A 22,955-nucleotide genomic window follows, 5' to 3' on the forward strand; every position below is an offset into this window, starting at 1 on the left:
TCTCCTCTCTGGATGATGCAGATTGTAAAATCTGGACAGGCTTGACCAGAGCACAATTTCAAGAAGCTGTTTTACATTGTTCGTCCTCTATTGACACTGGTATTCACACTCCAAACCATGAAGATACATTGCTGTTGTTCTAGGCAAAATTAAAGACGGACATATCGTGGAAACAGTGTTCAACTCTTTTGAACATGTCAGTTCCCAGTGTATCGAAACAGTTCATTCCATAGTAAAAATATTAGACATAACTTTTGTTCCATTGTTCCTTAGACGTGATTATCTTACAAGAGGAAACATTCTGGGGCACAACATGTTCTCCGAAACATCATTTTTTGAGATGCGGGCGACTTATTAAGAGTGAAAGTTGACCCCCGAGGTCAAGTTCAATTTCATTGATGTTGCGGTTATCTTTACAATTAGATGCTGCCCGGGCTATCCCAATAATAAATAGATGATTATTTCCAGTGTCCTACTTGACAGAGAACCATGGATGTATGTACCCACGTAGCCAGTATATTTAGAATACTGCATCCATTTGGAAACCAGTAAGCCATTGCATCCAAGAATTTAGAAATACGATGTAGAACAACACTGACATGGACAATCACATTCTAGGACGAAGAAGCCATATTGGATTCCAGATTCGGTGGTTTAATGTGTAAACCAACATACATCTATCATGTAGCGTTCTTGTAAGAAAATTGATTCAGCAGTTGTAAGAACATTGAATATTTGTAGTTAGGAAGATGGCGACCATTTTGAAAATGAAAATTTCACTTTAGTTGGTTATTAGTGTAGGTGTCAGTCCCTGTATACTAATGAACATAAATGTTATAACTGCAATATTTTATTTCAGTTTCCTTTACAATGTTTAAATGGAAAAATAATTCCTTTATACTCATTTTCTTTTAAGAATTATATACCAACTTTGTAAATCAATTTCGATTACTATGCACAAAACACATAATTACTATTTTGGGGTAATTTACGAATGGACTCAAATAGGAAGTTGTATTTTTGACCTTCAGAAAATTTCGCTTAATTTAAAAAAAAAATATTTATTTCAGTTTCCTTTACAATATTTAAATGCAAAACAGATTTCTATGGTGATCCGTTAGGGCCAAATTTTCAATATCGCTCCTTCGCTCCTTCGACCTAAATGCGAAGGAGCGAAAACACGATGGCGAAGCAGCGAAAACACGATGGCGAAGGAGCGATGGCGAAGGAGCGATGGAACTTCGCTCACTCCCCATGGTGTTTTCGCTCCTTCGCCATCGTATTTTCGCTCCTTCGCCATCGTATTTTCGCTCCTTCGCTCCTTCGCGTTCGGAAGTTCGATGGAGGTATACGTAGTTTCGAAAAGTGTCCGTTTTTTCCATTCCCTGATTGACGTTCAGTGGTTTTAGAAATTAAAAGCATGTCTCTAGTACACTATATATTGATATACGACTTTATTTTAATGAATCAAGTTGCACAAAATTGATCTACAAGGACTACCAATTCATTTGCATACATGTATATTTGAATGTACACAACTTTAAGGTTCAAAATTAATTTTGTGCTCGACTCTTTGATTCTGAATGAGAATAACATTGCAAAGAACAGGAACAAAATGTAATCTTTCACCACGATGAAATACATGTAGCTTTCAATCATTCAGAAATATTACTTTTCTATCTATGATTTGATCCTTAATTAAAAATATTAATCTACTTGCATGTATAGTAATAACGACTATATATTTAGAAACACTGACTTAGTCACGTGAGGCCACCAGAAAGTTGGAAAACAATCATTTCAGAATAACACCACCTATGTATGGCGCGGGAAGGATGCCATAATTAAATTATTTTTGCCTAGGCAAAAATCGAATTTTGCCTAGGCAAAATTATTTTTTCTTAGGCAGAAATAATTTTGCCTAGACAAAATTCGATTTTTGCCTAGGCAAAAATATTTCTGCCTAAGCAAAAATAATTTTGCCTAGATTCGATTTCTGCCTAGGCAGAATTCGATTTTTGCCTAGGCAGAAATCGAATTTTGCCTAGGCCAAAATAAAATATTTCCGAGGCAAAATTCGATTTTTGCCTAGGCATCAATCGAATATTGCCTAGGCTGAAATATTTTTGCCTAAGCAATATTCGATTTTTGCCTTGGCAGAAATAATTTTGCCTAGGCAAAAATATTTAATTATGACATCCTTCCCGCGCGATACCTATGTAGTGAACTAGGAAATAGCTTGATTGTTAGAATTTATAGTAGTTAGTTTTATAATATAAGATAGGTACGTCTATAGTGAAGACAAGTTTTATGTGTGTGCTTAAAAATAGCAGGGAAGGTTTTCTATAGCTATAGTCAGCCATATAGGCATACAGTCAGCGATATATGTTTGGGTTACTTCCCTTGGATTGGTGTTGCTACGCCGCTTTGTTATTGTTGTTAAACTTGTGGTACTTGATAGTTTCGTATTTATTTATTTGAAGTAGTGATAGTTTCGTATTTAGAATGGGTTTACGCACTTCGCTTATGTTAGCAGCAGAGAACTGTACTATATAACGCAACCAAATTGCAACGCCTGAAAGTTAGTCGTATATATATAGCGCTGGCTTAGGTAAATGTATAGGACTTAGACACGCCCACAATTTAGGGTTAAGTGAGATAATTGGTCAATAGATCGCATCTTCATCCTTACAAATTAATGAAGCCTTAAGGGGTATAAAAAGAGGTGCGCGATTAGCATAGAGAGTTCGTGTCCTAGGCTCGGTTATAACCGGAACAAGGACATTAAGCCCCATCAATCAATCAATCAAGCATAGAGAGTTCTCCTGGGATTATACTAAAACGGATTTGAGTGCCGTCCTGTTATTAGTCTAACATGTAGTAGTTACAAACTTTGGATTATGTGATCATGTGTGCGAACTTGTAAACTTGTGTGAATGTGCCCGGGCAATCGTGTGAACTATATGGATGGAGTGTGAATGAACGATTTTGATGTACGATGCGGATTACTATGGATGTACTTTGCTGTATAACGTTGATGATCCTGTTGTTGAATAAAACTGTGAACTTTATATCTGTTGTCAAGTTATGTTTATCTCAGCCACAAACATCCCAAAAAGAACTTACGTTTATACGTTACAAAAATGTAACAATGGTGGCAGCGCTGGTGGGATGTAATTAAACTGTGGTTGTGATAAAATTAACAAAATGGATTTTACTACGCCACGGAGAACTGTGAGACCCTCCGTACGTCGGAATTTATCAGAGGAGTTTGACACCATGGACGAAAACAACTCGCCTCAGGCTTCACCTGCGGCGTCACTACAAACACCGTGTGTTGTTAGTCCAAACTCTCCTAGTACACAATTTGGGCGCCACCAGTTCGGGAAGTTCGCAATTAAATGGATGTTAGTGTTATTGATTCTCGCGTTGTGTGTGTACACTTTGTACAAACGTTACCCAAACCATATCATCGTGTGTTTTACCAAGGAATGTATGGTGATTGGAATGATGGCCATTGGTTTAGCGGTAGCAGTATCTCTCGTGTGGAAATTAATGAGAGATCCGTTAACCATGGATATGGTACAGGATTTAAGTCAGAATTTCCGGGATAACGTGAACACAGACGTGGAGACAAATATTAGTAACAATCCATCTGGAGTAAGGGGAACGTCCGTGTTTCAAATTCCCTTAAAGCGTACATTCAGTGGAGATGATAAAGAAATCTGGAGTGAATATATTCGTTATTTTGACAATGTGTCATGTCTGAACAATTGGAAACCAGATAGGGCTTTGAAAGTATTTTATACAATTCTTAGAGGCCAAGCTGAAGTCTTCGCGTACGGATTACCGGAAACAACTCGTGCAAACTTTGATGAACTTAGAAAACGTATGGATGAACGTTTTGGCCATAAAGCGATGAAGGAAAGTTACATCGCTGAGGCAAAACTTCGGAAACGTAAAACTAACGAATCTTTCCGTGATTTCGCACAAGCACTACAGGACCTGTTTAGGAGGGCATATCCGGATAACCGTGAGTACGTTGAAGAAAGCTCCTTAAAAACATTCCTAGATAACTGTAGCCTATCTGAGAACTTTCGAGTTGCTATTAGACGAATGCGGCCTAAGACAATACATGACGCGGTCACTTACGCTATGCAGGAAGAGTGTATTCAAGCTAGTGAAAAACACCAGAAATCAGGTGGAAACCGCGGAGTGTATAATGTAAAAGCCAAGAATGAGAAAACTCGCGTTATGACAAGTTAAATGTGGGAATAAAAACAGACATTGGAAAGAATGAAAGTACAGATTTATCTTCCGCGAATCATCGAAACGAGTAACGATTTACTCGAAATTAAAGTTCAAAGTAATTCGAGTATGACAGTGAAAGGATAAATTTATGGAAATCCTTTAACTTGGAAAGTAGATACTGGTGTCAGGAGAACCTTCATAACAGAAGATACTTTTTGGAGTATTTCATCAGCAGAACGGCCTGAGTTAGAACCGTCTCGAACTCGATTCCAAACTGCCGACGGAAACGAAATAACTGTTATTGGAACTGCGATTATGTGTTTAACATTTGGCGATGCTAGTGTACAATTTAGAGTGTTTGTCGGGCAAATTAAAACGAATTTGCTTGGACAGGATTTTGTAACAAAATTCAAGTGTCAATGGGATTATGATACGTGGATGTTTACTATAAACAACACCCCTGGATTAAACAACTCTCACGTGAATGGATGTACTTTTGTAAGCAGCCGTGTTGTCAGTGTCGAAACTGTGAATATTCCGCCTATGCACGAAGTTGTGATTAAAGCTAGACTGACTAGAAAAACATCGTCTGTAGAGGGAGTGTTAGTACCCGAACAGAAGTTTTTGTATTCCCATAGATTAGCGTTGGCGCGTGTAATTATGAAACGAGGGATCTTACAAGGAGGTTCTTTGTCTGCTAAAATGTATCTTGTTTTTATCAATGATTTGTTAAACGAAGTAGAATCCAGTGGAAAAGGAGCAGTAGTCCATTCATCACGTGTTAATATACCTACACAAGCAGATGATATATGTGTAATTACCAATAACGTTGAAAGTCTCCAACACTTACTATCTATGTGTGACAATTACAGTAGAAAGTGGCGATTTACATTTTCCGCCTCTAAATCTAAAATTGTTGTTTTCACATACAAAAAGAAGCCAAGTACTTGTCGAAATGTATCCTTTTACGAAAAGAATTTACCAATTGTAGATAGCATAAATCATGTTGGTGTTTTATTAAACAATAGAAACAACAATGTCGAACGTACAGAACGTGCCTGTTCCAAATTAAAATGTGGTGTAATGTCCTTAATTCGTTCTGGAGCACACCAATGTGCCCTCAATCCTTTAAACATTGCTAAAATTATTAAATGTAAAGTATATCCTTCCGCACTCTATGGTGGCGAATTGTGGCAGTTAAAGAAAAATGAAATGTACATGCTTGAAAAAGCACAGAACTTCGTTGTAAAATCAATTCAGGATTTTAATGTAAGAACAAGAACAGACATGTGTACGTCATTGATCGGTTGGTTTTCAATAGAAGTATATATCAGTGTGAAAAAATTACTATTCCTTGGTAGAATATGTTCCATGGATGTTGGAGTTTTGACGCGCGAAATTTTTATAAAGCGCATATTTGATTACAAACTGTGTACTTTCTCCAGAGGTTTTAGTCCCGACATTGTCAATATTTTGACAAAATATAATTTGAATTATGTTCTTGGTGAATTCTTGAAGAGTGGCTTGTTCCCAAACAGATGCCAATGGAAACGATTAGTGAATGACCATGTAAGAAATTGTGAGGAGTTTAATCTATGTGAAAGAATGAAAACTGATCAAGAATTTTCTCGTTTCGGTCTTTTGCATAATAAAATACAACCATATTCAATATGGAAATTAGCTCTACATTTCCCCCAATACAGTTCATGTTTTAAACAAATTGTTAAACTTTGTGTTGAAATGCGAGATGACGAAAATGTATTTTTGTGTCAATATTGTGGTTTAATTTACAATGATGTAATCTTACATAGCGTGCTTGAATGCTCTCATACAGAGTCTTTGCGTGACCAACTGTGGTGTGTTCTCTGTACTATAAAAGATGTCGATTTTGTATGTTACCTTAACACGTTGTCAAATTACCATCTTCTCCATGTTCTTCTTGGGGGTATCGTCAAGTATGACTTATCCTCATACGAACTCGAGGACTTCAGAGTTAATTCAATCGTTATTGTATTCAAGATTCTTCAATGCAGTGGTATTTTGTAATTATTTCATATGAAAAAGAGAACTTGTAATTGTTATTAATGTTGTTAATAATTCATACATGTATATAAAATGCATTTGCAAGCCTACATAACACATGTAGGCACTTAAATTATATTATCTCACGTTAGACCACAGAATGAAATTACTGCTATTCATTTTCTAAAAATGAAGTACGTATATATGTGCTTATTAAGAATCTAATGTGTCTTAACTTAAGAAACATGCGAAGAAATTTCCTTTACTAACATCATGTAATCATTATTATATCTGTAGTTTATTGTGTAACGCGTGAATCCTTATGCGAGAGGTGATAATGAGCGTGAATGAATTTTGTTCTAATTTGTAAATCATTTCTGTATACTCTTCACATCTTGGAGGAAATAAAGAAATAATAATATGGCGATATTCGTGCCTCTTAAAGCTATCGGAGGACCGATAAATCTTAATTCGGAGGAAATAGCTCAGGTAGTCGAGTCGAAGACAACAAAGTTACCAGAACATTTAGTGGATATGTTTGAACAAGGCTGTGAAAATTTGACAATGTCAGAACGTGATGAGTTTAAACAGTTTATAGCGGAACGGCAAGGTACATTCGCGGATCCTAAGGGAGCCATGGAAACAACGAATCTTGGCACGCACGATATTAAACTTAAGGACGAGACACCTTTTAAGGAGCCTGTCAGGAGATTCCCTTTGTTTAAACGACAGGTGTTATCTGAGGAAATAGATAAACTGGAGAAACAGGGAATTATAGAGAAAGGTTCTAGCCCGTGGACCTCAAACCTAGTGTTGGTTAAGAAAAAGGATGATTCTTGGAGAGTATGTGTCGATTACAGACGACTGAATGAGCAGTCTATTAAGGATGCGTATCCTATTTGCCGTATCGATGATAATTTGGACGCACTCAGTGGAGCTGTGTGGTTTACTTCGCTTTATTTAAATATGGCTTATCATCAAGTTCCAATGAAAGAGGAAGCGAAGGAGAAAACTGCTTTTTGTACGCATCAGGGAGGATTATTTCAATACACGAAAATGGCTTTTGGGCTTTGTAACGCGCCAGCCACGTTTTCCAGGATTATTGAAAAAGCACTTAGTGGATTGCAGTGGCATATTTTAGTGCTATATCTGGATGATATTATCGTGTATGCGAAGGATTTTAAACAGCATTTGTGTAGTTTAACCGCTGTTTTTGACCACTTAGATAACGCGAATTTGAAGTTAAAGGCAAAGAAATGCAACTTATTCTGCAGGGAAGTTAAGTTCCTAGGGCATGTGGTTTCCCAGGATGGCATTGAGACGGATCCTTCGAAAATCCAGGCAATTAAAGCAATGTCTGCTCCAACAAATGTGACTAAGTTGAGGTCGTTTTTGGGACTTGCGTCGTATTATCGGAAATTCGTGTTCGGTTTCGCACAAATAGCGAAATGTCTGCATGACCTCACCAGGAAAGGTGTTAAATGGTTATGGACTGAGGAATGTATGGATGCATTTAACGACTCCGATTCTCGGATATCCTAACATGGGAGGTGGGATGTTTATTCTAGACACGGATGCTAGTAACTTTGCTATCGGTGCTGTGTTGTCACAAATCCAAGATGGCCGCGAAGTCGTAATTGTCTACGCTAGCAGATCTCTTACTAGGGAGGAGAAAAACTATTGTGTCACTCGCAAGGAAATGCTTGCAGTAGTGTATTTTGTAAAATATTACAGACACTATCGTTTGGGTCGTGAGTTCCTGATAAGGACAGACCATGGATCTTTAACGTGGTTATATAGATTCAAAAATCCGAATGGACAAGTGTGTCGATGGATACAGAGGCTCGGTGAGTACAACTTTAAAATCCAACATCGACCTGGTGTAAAACATGCTAACGCGGACGCGTTGTCGAGATTAAACTCTGATCCATGTAAACAGTGTAAATTACCGTTAGACTTTGAGTACAATGGTCCAGTGGAGTCCACCAGTAAGACACTTAGAGGTACACAGGATAGCGATAAAGACAGTGAACCCGACGATATGTCGCTAAGGTTAGAAACTTTATTCGGAACTGTTGAACCTGTGTTAGCGAAAAAGGCAGAACCAGTGTTAAAAACAAAAGTAGAACCTGTGGTGGAGAAAAAGACCAAACGTGGTAGAATACCTAACAGGCCGCCTGTGGCTATTCAAAAACCTGTACCAGAGGAAGAACTAACGCTTAAACAAATCAGTGCAGCTCAGGCTAAAGATGAGCACATTGGACCTATTATTAGGCTGATTAAAGTGTTCGAGAATAGTGGTACGAAACCGGATATTGAACATCTATCTTCGTACAGCCATGAGTGCAAATTTTGGTACGCTAGATGGGATTTACTAGTGTTACATGAAAATGATCTATATGACAAATGGATCGAGTCAGATGAAATAGAAAGACTAAGGATATGTTTACCGACGTCTCTCCGAGACACTGTTATGTGGTATCTACACGATTCCCCAGTCTCAGGACACCAAGGCATTTCTCGCACATGGAAACGAGCCCAAGTTAGTAAATATTACTGACCCGGAATGAGACAATATGTGACGGATTATGTGAGAGCGTGTGATATTTGCGAGGAACGAAAGAATCCATCCGCGAAAAAGCGACATCCTTTAAAATCATTTGTGACAGGGAGTCGATTTGAAAGAATAGCGTCCGATATAACAGGACCCTTTCCTAAGTCAGAGGAAGGAAATGTGTATCTTTTGGTGGTTTCGGATTATTTCACCAAGTATACCGAGGCTTATTGTGTACCTAATATAGAGGCAGAGACTATCGCGAGCGCTATATTCAAAGGCTGGATTAAACGGTATGGATGTCCAAGGGAAATATTTACAGATCAGGGATCTCAGTTCGAGGAAAAATTGTTCAAAGAACTGTGTGAATGCCTTGGAATAAATAAAACAAGGACAACACCCTATCACCCGCGAGCTGACGGAATGGTTGAACGGTTCAATAGAACAGTGAAAGAAATGCTATCTAAATACATGTGTGAAAACCAAACCGACTGGGACGAGTACATAGATGGGATTATAATGGCCTATAATAGCACTCCGCATCAAAGTACGGGAATTTCTCCACATAGACTGGTTTTCGGTGAGGAAATGTGTGTACCTTTGGATATAACGTTGGGAAAAGACCCCAATGAAACAAAGCATCGCAACAGTTCGGAGTACGTCAGAAAACTTATAGATAAGTTGGAACAGTCTTTTAGTGTGGCACGGGAAAAGATGGCTATTTCAGCAAAACGCCAAAAAGTCCATTATGACAAAAATGTGAAGGAAAAGTCGTATGATATTGGAGATAAAGTGCGGAAATTCCAACACAAAATCATAGTAGGAACTAAAGCTAAGTTAGCGCGTGACTGGACTGGACCTTGGACCGTAGTCGAGCGGCTCAGTGATGTACTATATAAAATTCGCCACTCCGAGAGATCAAAACCTGTAGTTATACACGGAGACAATCTGAAGCCTTACGGAGGCACGCCGATTGAGGACAGCGGGGCTGACCCACGTCCAGCGGGACCTGTTACCCCTAAACGAAATTTACCTGAGCGTTTGGACTCGCCCGGTCCAACGACTGACCACAGTCAGAGGCAGTTGACACCCCCCGTTGCCAGGACAACTAGGACTGGACGCACCGTAATAAAACCCTGGCGCTTTCGCTAGATTGTCATTCTTAAACATTACACTTGGATTTATTACACCTTACTATTGAAAGATGAAAAGCACGGAAGAAGGTTCCCCAGGGAATGTAGATGATCACCATGACAACCTTGTTGAGGGGATTGAACATAACGACGAGTATGATGAAGCGTTCCAGGCCCTGTTAGAAGATTTATTTGGGGGAGAGGGACGCGCTGAAAAAATTTTAAGTGCAAAGTTCACCAGAGAGCTCAGCGTCCACTTGGCGGTACGCTATCCCCCCATATCCAAGTCCGGAGGAAATTTACATGTATGGCTTGTCGTCATCATCGTCCTCATCGCTAGCCTCGTCGTCATCATCGTCCTCATCACTAGCCTCGTCGCCATCTTCGTTAGCAGTTGAAGCCTCATCAGATAATCAGACTGAAGCTGAAAATGTCACTACTTCCACGCATATAGTGACAATTACTTTAAAAACTGTTACTTCGACCAAAGCTGACGGTTCCACAGAATTGGAACAGACTTCAAGTGTCGAGTATGCGGAAGGGATACAAGCTGCAGATGTGGATACACAACAAGTGTGCCGGAATGTGCTCAACCAATTACAAGAGCACGCCAGCCAATAGTTCCAACCTAATGCCTTAATGGACGCCTGCCCCTGGGGGGATGAAAAGTGGATTGTGAAAGAAAAGAAAATCATCGAAATTGCCCATTTTTGGACGCAGGCTCATGGGGGGATGAAGTTGGATTAACAAAAAGTGAAATTATGAACTGTGATATATTTTTCGATTTGGATTATTAATTTATTACATTTTGTGAACTTTAAAACATTCGTTGTATTTTTGGATTACTAACTGTGCAGATTACCCAGGGATTTAAAGATATTTACATGAAGGAACTAACCAGTGACTTAAGAATTCAAAGTGATGAAAGCTGTGGAACTGTATTATACAAAGTGACTCAAAACTTTCGATGGATTTATCTTAATATTTAGGACGAAAATCAGTGGCTTATTATTACTAAGTATCGATTGTGGATCACATATATTACATGTGAATTTTGGGATTTATTTCACTGTGACAAGGTAAAGTACATAATGTGTTGCCATTGTTTTACATGCAGTGTTAGATTTTGTTAAAACTCAACTTAAGGGTTACGGGTGGATTTTACTGTTAGTATTTTAGTATATCGTACTAGTGGATATATACGTATACTTTGGGTTAAGTTACGGGTGGATGTTATTGTTACTTTTTGAGTATATCGTACTGGTTGTTACGTATACATAGGGTTATAAATATTCCCAGATATTGATTGTCAACCATATCAGAAATATATTTCAAGTATTATTCGATTGTATCAGTGTAGCCAAGTAGGTACGATACCATTGTAAAATCGAACGATTATAATGCAGTTTGATAAAGTTATTATGACGGGTGTGATAGGGTACGTATGTGCGGAGAGTATGAGGTTTTATACTTTTTGTAGATCGTCTATATTTTTGAAAGGCACGGTATAAAAACCGTAAAATGTTGTGTTATCTTATTTTTAAAGATATTAAACTTGATATAGTTGTTCGTAGGGGCAGCCATAACTTAATTATGTCGACATTATTTCCGAAATATGGGGACGCCTGTATAGTGAAATTTATGTTTTTGAACTTTATGATAATTAACCATGAAACTTTTTCATGTTATTGTTGTAGACAGTGCCAAAGTTTAAATGCTCGAATAACCGTATATTTGTTATACAAATGTGTTTTATATGTTTTAATAGGTTAGAGCCTATAACCATGCTTTGAGATTTTCATGTAAGGATTTTTGCCTTTATACGGTACGGACGTTAATATGTTTTAAACATGTAGGATGTTTGTGGGGACACAAACTCTTCAAAAGAAGGGGGTTGTGTAGTGAACTAGGAAATAGCTTGATTGTTAGAAGTGATAGTAGTTAGTTTTATAATATAAGATAGGTACGTCTATAGTGAAGACAAGTTTTATGTGTGTGCTTAAAAATAGCAGGGAAGGTTTTCTATAGCTATAGTCAGCCATAGGTTCAGATTCTTTGGTAGATTCCCTCGTTGACTTTGCAAGGCACCACTACAGCTTAGGTAGCGTATGTAATTGAAGGTAATTAACAGTCTATACAGGTATGTACACTTCCGGACTTATTTGCACTGGATTAAAAGATAATGATAAAATTGTTCAGTATCTCTCTTAAGATTGGCGTGATCATTTTAAGCGATAATAGCAAATGATTAAAAGTCAGGGGCTGGGAGGTCTGCCTTTCTCCTCTATATCTAATTCACTGAGCATCTTCAGACGTTTTAGATGGATTTCTTGCAGGAATTCCCTGCTGTACAGTTCAATTTTGTGAATCTCATCTTCAGTGAAAGTGTATACATCGCTTATCACGGGATGTGTACAGTCAAGCGTCAAATGGGTCAAGTAGGTTGGATTTGACACGAGCTCTGTATATTGTCTGATTGCCTGAATACTGCTTAGACGAGTGTGTAGGCGTAGTCTGATACTATGGAGAGATTTACATTCAGCAATAAAGTGTTGTCTGTCCTCTGCTCCTGTTTTACATAATCTACATTCAGGGTCGATGTTGTACTGGTTGAATGCTGCTCTATTTGCTTGGAGGGTATATGTGCCGGTTAGGAGTCGTACCTTGCATTCAGCTCGTTGTACATCGTGTTTATTGTTTCGTACGGTAGAATATACATGATGAGGCTTCTTGAGTGAGATGGAGTCAGGGTTAACATATTTTAGTGACGGCTTTGTTGATATATCCTCTTTCCAGTTTTCATTAACATAAGTTGATATAGCACTGTCCAACATTTCCTTCCAATTTCGTTTGAGAGGTGGGTTTTCCAGGAGTGCATACGCTGTAGGTAAATGGTATTGTTCTAGTAATTTTCTGACATGTGAAAACCAACTGTTCTCATCTCTCATTCTTACTGCCAATTGACGGTATGCTATACTGTACTCAATGGTATCTGGGTTGGAAATGACCCTGTAGAATAGGTTTAACGTGTTTCTATCAATCATAGAGTTGAGTGATGGGATTCCAAGTAGTGCCATCGATATGGATGTTGCTGTCCTGTCCGGGAGATGTTGGACCTGTCGCAGAGACTTGGTCTGGAATCTTTAGAGGTTCTTCATCTGTGATTTTGTGTAGTCTAGCGTTTCTAGTCCGTATGTGAGTCTCCGGACGACATATGCGTTCCATAGGTGAGCTTTGATAAGTTGGCTTGATCCATCTTTCCCATGGAAGCCAGAACCCATGAGTGAGTACGCTGTTTTCCTTCCAATCTGGATGATTTTCTCTATGTCAATGGTATTTTTGTGGTTCCTGTTTATTCCAAGGTGAGTTAGTCGATCTACTACCTCTATCGGTTCATCATCAATGGTGAATGATTCTGTAGGTTTGGTATTATACAGTTTCATTTTGCTTTTTGATGGGTTTAGAAGATACCGTTCTTGTGTTGAGTAGTTTTCTACTCTGATCAGCATATGTTTCATATCGAATGTTGAATGCGATAGGATGGCAATATCACCTGCACATGTTGTGTGGGGGATTCTGATGTATCCTATGTTTACTCCCTGGCAATTTTCCTCTATATCTAGCAGTAAGGGATTATTGAAGCGTTTGTAATGGGAAGTAGAGAGTACTCCCCTTTGCCGGACTCCCTGTCGAACCTTGAAGGGCTCGGAGATCTGCCCTGCCCATTTCACATTTGATGTGACATCTTTGTATAGGTCATGGATCATCAACCAGTCTGCTCCTGTAATTCCGTCACCATAGAGTTTGTTTAAGAGGATGTTGTGGTCGACGACGTCAAATGCCTTCTGTGCATCAAGTGTTGTCAGAAGAAGGGGTTTCCTTTGTATTCTTGCTTCCTTGAGACACTCAGTTACAATGAGAGCAGAGTTGATTGAAGAGGTGCCTTTTGTAAAGCCGGTTTGTAGTTTGGATTGGGTTGGGTCCAAGATGATGTTGTGTCTGGCATTGAGGATGTGCTCCAGAATTTTCAGGATAATGGTAGTGACAGTTATCCCACGGTAATTAGATGGGTTTTGTTGGTCTCCCTTCTTGTATATTGGGGTAAGTAGTCCCGATTTCAGCATTGACGACACTTTCTTTTTCTCTAGCATGCTGTTGATGAGTGTTTTCAGGAATGGAATAATTGTGTTCCCCGCTGTCTTGAAGTGTTCACTGGTCATCCCCATGACATCCGCCGCCTTGTTGTTATTAAGTTTCGATATGGCCCGTTTAATTTCATACTCCGAGGCCGGTGTGATCCCTTGGGATTCTTGTTCGCAGAGTAAGTGTATTAGGGTCGTGGTCCTGTCTGCGATCTCTTTGTGGTCGCCATTGAAGAGATCATTATCCGATGGGGCTGCTAGTCGGGAGAAATGTTTATTCCAACAGTGAAGGCCTTCTTGACAGACAGTCTCTGGAGGAAAGCTTCCAAGAGTTTGCAGAGAGGATTCAAGAACTGGTACTTGATGGCTACCCAGCTGCTCCTGAGGATTTTCTTCAGTAAATTGCTGTTGATACCTTTCTATGAGGTTGCACTGAGAAGCAAGCAGCTCTTTCTGCTATGGACAAGGACCCAGTTAACCTAGACCAGGCTATGAAGCTTGTCAAACTGGCCTCCACAAGCCAACGCCTTATTCTTGGTGGTAGGAAGTCAGAGGTGCGGCAGGTCAGCTTTGAGGATGATAGAGAAGGGAGTCACGTGCAGGTGAGATCTGTCACCGCCACAGGGCCAACTATTGCCCAGCTTGACCAGAGATTGAGTAGGACAGAAAAAGCAGTAGAGGACACTAAGGTCTCTATCGAACAGATTTTAGGCATCCTCAGGGAACAAAAAACAAGCTCTGGACGATATATCTCTCCATCACGATCCTCTAGTCCAAACCGACCCAGAGGAAATAATTGTTTCCAGTGTGGCAAAGAAGGGCATTTCGCCAGAGACTGTCCGAATAAATCCCCTCAGAAAGACTTTAACAGATCACCTTCACCAATAAGAGGCGGGTCTTTAAACACCCAAGGGGTAAGGCAGTAGGCCAACCCTTATCCCAAGATGAAGACACTGGCCAACCGCCACCTAAGTTATTGGAAGTAAATCTTTATGACAAGGACAAAAAGGTTAATCGTCCAACACTGTATGTTTCGGTGTCACTGGGCACAGACCCTGCTGATATAGGACTACAAGCGGTTGTAGACACCGTCGCTCAGGTTTCTGTAATGAATGTCTCCACTTGCCAACGTTTGGGATTGGACGCCGACAATCCTGAAAGGATCACGCTTTGTGGGGTGGGGAAGAACTCCAGACTAGTTGCCCACCTGGTGAGGCAGGTTCCCGTTAAGTTGGGAAAGGTTAAGCTGCTTCGAGATTTTGTTGTAGCAGACATCTCTGACCAGATCCTGATTGGAATGGATTTGCTGCGAGATTGTGAGGCCATTATCGATGTGGTCAATATGAATCTCATCTTGCAGGATCAAGATGTTCCTTTGTGCTATGGTGATGGGAGATCCTCTGTGCCTCCTTGGCAGGTTCAACGAATAATGGCTGTAAGGCGTACAGTCATACCCCCGTTCTCTGCAAAATTTGTAGAAGTAAAGGCAGACTCCCCGGGTACCGAGGATATGGTATTTCAGCCGGAACGGAGCGGTGCCACGGAGATGTCTCCAAATCAGTTGCTAAACCCTGAAGGGTTCATGAAGCCAATGATCCGGAATCCGACCTCCAGTTTTGTAACAATCGAGAAGGGAACATACTTGGGCATCGGCATAGGGTTGGAGGGAATAGTGGATGACTCAGTGGAGGAATTTACCATTCGTAGTTTGGGCGTGGATTCTACTGGGGAGCCAGTAATGCCCTTTCATCTCGAGGCACTCTATGCCAGGTCCACAAAGGAATTGTCGCCACCAGAACAACATAAATTAGGCCAGCTTCTGTCAGAATTCCAAGATATCTTTGCTAAGGATGATCTGGATCTGGGCAAGTTCAATGGGGATATTAAGCACCGAATCGATACTGGGGACGCCAAACCGATACGGCAACCATTGCGTAGGATCCCTGTCGGATTTGAGAAAGAAGAGCAAAACCACCTTCAACAGATGTCAGACAGGGATGTCATTCAGCCTTCGTCTTCCGAATGGGCTTCGGCTCCAGTCCTGGTGAGGAAGAAGGATGGTGGACTTCGGTACTGTATAGATTATCGAGCTCTAAACGAGGTCACTGTGAAGGATGCATTCCCCCTTCCAAATATTTCGGAGTGCATTGATACCCTCAGGGATACAGTCTTCATGAGCACGCTGGAGATGGCATCTGGGTACTGGCAGGTGGAAATTACTGAGGAAGACCGCCACAAAACGGCATTTATAACCAAATATGGCTTGTATGAGCACAAGAGACTCCCTTTTGGTTTATGTAATAGCCCTGCCACCTTCAGTAGAGTGGTGCAACTGATGCTATCAGGTTTGTCATGGAAGGAATGCCTCTCTTATCTGGATGATATAATGGTTCTCGGATCAGACTTTGATAATCATTTATCTAATCTAGAGAATATTTTCCAGAGATTCAGACAGTATAACCTGAAGATTAAACCCTCCAAGTGCTACCTATTCCAGCGTCGTGTCAAATTCCTGGGAAAGATAGTCTCTGCCGATGGGATATCTGTAAATCCGGAGCATGTAAATTGTGTGGAAAGCTGGCCCACTCCAAAGATCATTTGGAACATCTTGCAGATATAATATGGCCCCTTCACCAGCTTACTGGTAAGAAAAGGGAATGGCATTGGGCAGACGAACAGCAGCAAGCTTTTGACAAGGTGAAAACAGTCTTGTGTGATGTTGTTACGCTGGCCTTTCCGCGGACCGATGGCACTTTCATCCTTGACACGGATGCTTCCGACAGGGCTCTTGGTGCTGAGTTGAGTCAGGTGCAGGATGGGAAGGAAATGGTGATCAGCTTCGCCAGCAAAACTTTGACTCCTCCGCAGAGGAAATACTGCACCACAAGGAAGGAACTACTGGCAATCATAACCTTTACCAGACATTTCCGCCATTACCTACTTGGACGGCCTTTCGTGATCAGAACTGACCATAACAGCTTGACCTGGCTACTGAATTTTAAGCATATTGAAGGACAGTTAGCCCGATGGATCGAGGAGTTGTCACAATATAGCATGACGATACAGCATCGTCCTGGTAAGTGCCATGCGGATGCCGATGGCTTATCAAGGATACCAGATCTGCTATCTCCCTGTGAGTATTACTCCCCCTCAGTTTCGTTAAATGCTTTACCCTGTGGTGGGTGTCCATATTGTACGAGAGCTCGCCAACAATGGCAGTCTTTTGAGGAAGATATAGATTATGTCGTTCCTCTCACTATCCGGCAGGTACAAGTCCCTGAGGATGCTATTCCACCCAGTTCCAACTGGATGGATGCATATACCTCGGAAGAGCTACACAATAAACAGAGGGAGGACTCTGATCTCCGAAGGGTTTCAGATTGGCTGGAGTCAGATTCTATTCCAACCAAGCAGGACCTGTATCTTTCTAGCTCAGCTGTTCGACATTGGTGGACCTGCAGATCACAGATTGTATCCCGACAGGGAATCCTGTACTATCGCTGGGAGGACCCCTTCGAGGTGAAACTCTTGTTCATGGTACCCCAAGGATTGACGCATGTAGCACTCAAGCAGTGTCATGATGCTGAATCTGCTGGACATCCCGGTCGTTCAAAAACTTTGGAGCGACTGAAGAATTCAGTTATCTGGTATGGGATGTCTGAGGATTGTAGGAATTATGTTAAATCCTGTCAGGTCTGCAACCGATCCAAGAAGGTTAGAGTGAAGCCCCGGGCCGCTTTAGGGTCCTACCATGCAGGTCTTCCCATGGAGAGGCTCCACATGGATATTGTCGGGCCATTGCCACTGACACAACGAGGCAACAAGTACATCCTGGTCATAATTGACCAGTTTACAAAGTGGATTGAGTGTTATGCCATCCCTAATCAAGAAGCAGAGTCAGTTGCTAGGAAATTGGCTGAGGAGTTCATCCTTAGATTCGGATGTCCTTTAGAACTCCACACTGACCAAGGGAAAAATGTGGATGGATCTGTAATCAGAAGCCTCTGTCAGAAGCTACAGATCGCTAAGACTAGGACTACTCCTTATCGACCATGCTCCAATGGGCAGGTTGAGCGATACAACAGATTGGTGTTGCAGATACTCAGGTGTTACACAGGAAATAAGCAGAACACCTGGGATGACCATCTTAATCAGTGCTCCGCTGCCATCCGTGCAACTCGCCACAGACAGACTGGTTTCACCCCAAATAAACTGATGCTTGGGAGGGAGGTCACCCAGCCAGTCGATATAATGTTTAAAACTGTGGACATGGACACGTGGGAGGATGAGTCAGGCTATGTTGAGGGACTAGTGGGGGCGGTGTCTCGCGCTCATCAGCTGGCCAGGGAAAACATAAAGGAGGCCCAGGTCAGGCAGAAGAGAACTTATGACCTTAACCTTCACACTTCTAAGTACAGTCTAGGGGATGCAGTTTTCAAGCTAGATACTTCTAAGAAGATTGGTCAGAGTCCTAAACTGAAATCTCCATGGGTGGGCCCTTATTTAGTTGTCAAAAAATTGTCCCCAGCCCTTTACCGGATTTGTGACAGGAAGTCACGGGCAACGGTTGTTCACCATGACCGCCTGAAGGCTTGCCATGATCGAGAACTCCCTTTTTGGCTGCTACGACTGCGCTCTGACCTTCAGCTTCCATTAGATGTCCCACAGGCAGATGGCTCGGAGGAGCTGGGTCATCCAGAAGATTTGGATGCTAGAGCACCAGCTTTTCCTGGGGATGGGGTAGTTCTGGATAGCGACCCTGATTCGGTGGAGTCTCCGGGTGAGCTGGAGGAGGAAACTGAAAACCTCTTGGATAAGTTTGATGAGGGGTCTGAGGACCCCCTGGGGGAACATGAATCAGGGGAGTTTTCAGGGGAAACCTTCCCCGGGGCCAAAAGGCCCCCCGGAAAAAAATTTTTTTTTTTTTTTTTTTTTTGCCCCTCGCCCCAGCTTCCTTGGCCCAAAAGGGGTCGGGGAGGAGGGGACCGGGTTTTTTTGGTCCGGCCCATTTTCCTGGGGAGGGGTATTTTAAAAAGGGGCCCCCTGTTGGGGGGTTCTGGGGGTGGGGGAAAACAAAAAACCCCCGGAAAGGAGGGGGGCCCAAAACCCCCAACAGAAAAAGGGGGGAAAAAAAAAAAAAAAAAAAAAAAAAAAAAAAAATAAAAACAAAAAAAAAAAAAAAAAAAGACCTAGATTGTGAAGAAGTCACGGGAATTGACAGAGAGAATGAATAAAACCTATGGATAATTATAGATAGGACTGAGGACCCCATGGAGAACATGAATCAACGACCGAGCCCCCCCACTAGAAACTAAAACCCAAAACCCCCCCCCCCCCCCCCCCCCCCCCCCCCCCCCCCCCCCCCCCCCCCCCCCCCCCCCCTCTCAGGAATCGGAGAAGACCCGCCTGGCTCTCCGATTATGTTGTGGAGTAGGCCTCCACAGACCTGGCTTGTATATAGTGTAGATATTAAACTGGTGTAAATATTTAACTCTTAAATATCGTATGTCAAAACATTCTTTCTTGTGAAGGGGGAAGAGTGTTGTGGAATCCGGAATTACTCTCCGGCGACCGACTCCGTCCCTAAGACAGCGCCACCCGACTTCCGCCTGTGTGAGTTTCAGGAAACCTTCGGCCAGAGCGGACGTCTTTGCAACGCCGGCGGACAACTGGAGCCTCCAAGGACTATCCTGTCCCCAGCAGGATTGGCCCACGTCACCTTACTACTAAGGTAAATACTGAACCCACAACAATTGGTGTCAGAAGTGGTCATTCGAATGTCGTGTTTACACGGGTTTTGAACTTATCTGAGTTCTACTCAAGGCGCCATATTTGAATTTGATGTTTAGCTTAGCTTTTGTTTATATGGTTAGGTGAGGTAATCTCATCAGCCATTAAGCAAAATTAGTATGATTTTATGTTTATTTAGCGGTTTTATTTATTATTAATGAAATCAATACAGGAATTATGTGAATTCATACGAGGCGAGAGTGTATTCCAATCAACTGGCCGGAGTAAACCTATTTTGGTTTCTGATAGCAAAGGCTTCACACTTAGGAATCGATATCCGGACATAAGGAGTGTTTGTTTTCCTCTTGAATTGTGGTGTATCACTGGAGCGTCTACTTATCAACTTGTTAATTTGATTGATTACAGAATTCAAAAAGCCCTGAGAAGACATAGATTGATAACTATATATTTTTGGGCCGGTACATGTGATAAAACGAAAAAAACTGGGAAATTCATTAGAATTAGAGATATATCAGATAATGTTACAGTTACAGCAGTTTTACAGGTATTCAGGAGGGCTTTAAATATTGTAAATAAATATGCTGATGTAGTACAAATCAAGTTTATAGAGATTCCAACTATTTCAACAGCAGTGTGGAATAAATACAAAGGACATAATACCCCAGAGATCTTCAATAAGGAAGATAAGATTATCACTACTCAGGTCACGCAATTAAACCATGAAATAAGGAATTTGAACATTGAACTCTGTCAGAATACTCTGAAATTCAACAATTTTCTGTAGTTTAACCGCTGTTTTTGACCACTTAGATAACGCGAATTTGAAGTTAAAGGCAAAGAAATGCAACTTATTCTGCAGGGAAGTTAAGTTCCTAGGGCATGTGGTTTCCCAGGATGGCATTGAGACGGATCCTTCGAAAATCCAGGCAATTAAAGCAATGTCTGTTGAGGTCGTTTTTGGGACTTGCGTCGTATTATCGGAAATTCGTGTTCGGTTTCGCACAAATAGCGAAATGTCTGCATGACCTCACCAGGAAAGGTGTTAAATGGTTATGGGCTGAGGAATGTATGGATGCATTTAACGAACTGAAACAACGGCTTATATCTGCTCCGATTCTCGGATATCCTAACATGGGAGGTGGGATGTTTATTCTAGATACGGATGCTAGTAACTTTGCTATCGGTGCTGTGTTGTCACAAATCCAAGATGGTCGCGAAGTCGTAATTGTCTACGCTAGCAGATCTCTTACTAGGGAGGAGAAAAACTATTGTGTCACTCGCAAGGAAATGCTTGCAGTAGTGTATTTTGTAAAATATTACAGACACTATCTTTTGGGTCGTGAGTTCCTGATAAGGACAGACCATGGATTTTTAACGTGGTTATAGAGATTCAAAAATCCGAATGGACAAGTGTGTCGATGGATACAGAGGCTCGGTGAGTACAACTTTAAAATCCAACATCGACCTGGTGTAAAACATGCTAACGCGGACGCGTTGTCGAGATTAACCTCTGATCCATGTAAACAGTGTAAATTACCGTTAGACTTTAAGTACAATGGTCCAGTGGAGTCCACCAGTAAGACACTTAGAGGTACACAGGATAGCGATAAAGACAGTGAACCCGACGATATGTCGCTAAGGTTAGAAACTTTATTCGGAACTGTTGAACCTGTGTTAGCGAAAAAGGCAGAACCAGTGTTAAAAACAAAAGTAGAACCTGTGGTGGAGAAAAAGACCAAACGTGGTAGAATACCTAACAGGCCGCCTGTGGCTATTCAAAAACCTTTACCAGAGGAAGAACTAACGCTTAAACAAATCAGTGCAGCTCAGGCTAAAGATGAGCACATTGGACCTATTATTAGGCTGATTAAAGTGTTCGAGAATGGTGGTACGAAACCGGATATTGAACATCTATCTTCGTACAGCCATGAGTGCAAATTTTGGTACGCTAGATGGGATTTACTAGTGTTACATGAAAATGTTCTATATGAGAAATGGATCGAGTCAGATGAAATAGAAAGACTAAGGATATGTTTACCGACGTCTCTCCGAGACACTGTTATGTGGTATCTACACGATTCCCCAGTCTCAGGACACCAAGGCATTTCTCGCACATGGAAACGAGCCCAAGTTAGTAAATATTACTGACCCGGAATGAGACAATATGTGACGGATTATGTGAGAGCGTGTGATATTTGCGAAGAACGAAAGAATCCATCCGCGAAAAAGCGACATCCTTTAAAATCATTTGTGACAGGGAGTCGATTTGAAAGAATAGCGTCCGATATAACAGGACCCTTTCCTAAGTCAGAGGAAGGAAATGTGTATCTTTTGGTGGTTTCGGATTATTTCACCAAGTATACCGAGGCATATTGTGTACCTAATATAGAGGCAGAGACTATCGCGAGCGCTATATTCAAATGCTGGATTAAACGGTATGGATGTCCAAGGGAAATATTTACAGATCAGACATCTCAGTTCGAGGGAAAATTGTTCAAAGAACTGTGTAAATGCCTTGGAATAAATAAAACAAGGACAACACCCTATCACCCGCGAGCTGACGGAATGGTTGAACGGTTCAATAGAACAGTGAAAGAAATGCTATCTAAATACATTTGTGAAAACCAAACCGACTGGGACGAGTACATAGATGGGATTATAATGGCCTATAATAGCACTCCGCATCAAAGTACGGGAATTTCTCCACATAGACTGGTTTTCGGTGAGGAAATGTGTGTACCTTTGGATATAACGTTGGGAAAAGACCCCAATGAAACAAAGCATCGCAGTTCGGAGTACGTCAGAAAACTTATAGATAAGTTGGAACAGTCTTTTAGTGTGGCACGGGAAAAGATGGCTTTTTCAGCAAAACGCCAAAAAGTCCATTATGACAAAAATGTGAAGGAAAAGTCGTATGATATTGGAGATAAAGTGCGGAAATTCCAACACAAAATCATAGTAGGAACTAAAGCTAAGTTAGCGCGTGACTGGACTGGACCTTGGACCGTAGTCGAGCGGCTCAGTGATGTACTATATAAAATTCGCCACTCCGAGAGATCAAAACCTGTAGTTATACACGGAACTGACAGCAGGACCTGTTAC

Source organism: Pecten maximus, chromosome 3, assembly GCF_902652985.1.
Source record: "Pecten maximus chromosome 3, xPecMax1.1, whole genome shotgun sequence".
NCBI classification, from domain to species: domain Eukaryota; kingdom Metazoa; phylum Mollusca; class Bivalvia; order Pectinida; family Pectinidae; genus Pecten; species Pecten maximus.